Here is a 1,221-nt window from a genome sequence, read left to right on the forward strand (position 1 = left end):
AAAATAATATTTTAAAAGATTTTTTATTGCTTAGTTTAAAGAATATATATTATTATATTATATATTATAATTTAGTATTTAAGGTAAGTATTTAAGGCAGTAAACTTTTATATTTTAACCTATACTATATTGCATTAATTGCTATAAAGTAGCTAAGATTAACTATAATTACTTTTATTTACGCTGCTATTATTATAATTATTATAAAATAAGTAACTCTTATAAGGGATAGCTTGCAAAGGCATTTAGGATTAATAAGAATATATAGTTTCTTAGGATTTAATAATTTTTATAATTATTAATATTAATTAATATATTTATTATAATATTAAATATAAACTTATTAAGGTTATTATTTATCTTATAATATTAATTAAAATTACTTAATAAAGTTAACTTTTTATATTATATATTACGCTTTAATATATAGAATAAGTAGCTGCTTATTAATTAATTTAAATCTTTATAAGTTATTATTATTAAAGTATATAGTTTTTTAAAAGTATGTTTTATAGCTTATTAGCTAAATCCAAAGGGTTTGGCTTTTTATATATTATTAAAAAGAGGTTAGTTATATAGAAAAATAAGTAGTGCTTAATTAAGAATTTTAAAGTTATTAAATTTAAAGGACTTAAATAAGATAAATTGCTAATAGCTTTTACTTTTTTATTAATATATATTAAAGAAAGCTTTAAATAATTAATATATATTAATAATTATATAATTATAATATTAAGAGGAAGGTAATATATATTAATTTTTAAGTTTTTATAAAATAAGTTTAGTTGGTTTAAGTTTAAGAAAGTTCTTATAATTATTATTATTAAAGTTAAGGTAATTATTATTATTAAAGCTATGTTAATTATTAATATTAAAGCTTTAATAATTATTAAACTTAAAACTTAAGTAATTGCTAGCATTAAATATAAGATAATTACTATTATTAAAGCTAGGATAATTATTATTATTAAAGCTATTCCTTTATAAGTTATTACTTTAAGCTTAGCTACTTCTTAAAGGCTGGCTATGCTATTATAAGTTATTACCTTAACCTTAATTATCTTAAAAAGCTTAGCTATTTTATTAATTATAAGTATAATTAAGGTTATAATTAAATATGCCTTAATATTACGCCTATTTAATTTAATTAAAGTAATAAGGTTTATTACCTTTATTACCATTATTATAATTATTATAATTATTATAATTATTTAATATCTT

The sequence above is a fragment of the Diaporthe citri genome (genome assembly GCF_014595645.1).
Source record: "Diaporthe citri strain NFHF-8-4 chromosome Unknown scaffold_10, whole genome shotgun sequence".
Classification (NCBI taxonomy): domain Eukaryota; kingdom Fungi; phylum Ascomycota; class Sordariomycetes; order Diaporthales; family Diaporthaceae; genus Diaporthe; species Diaporthe citri.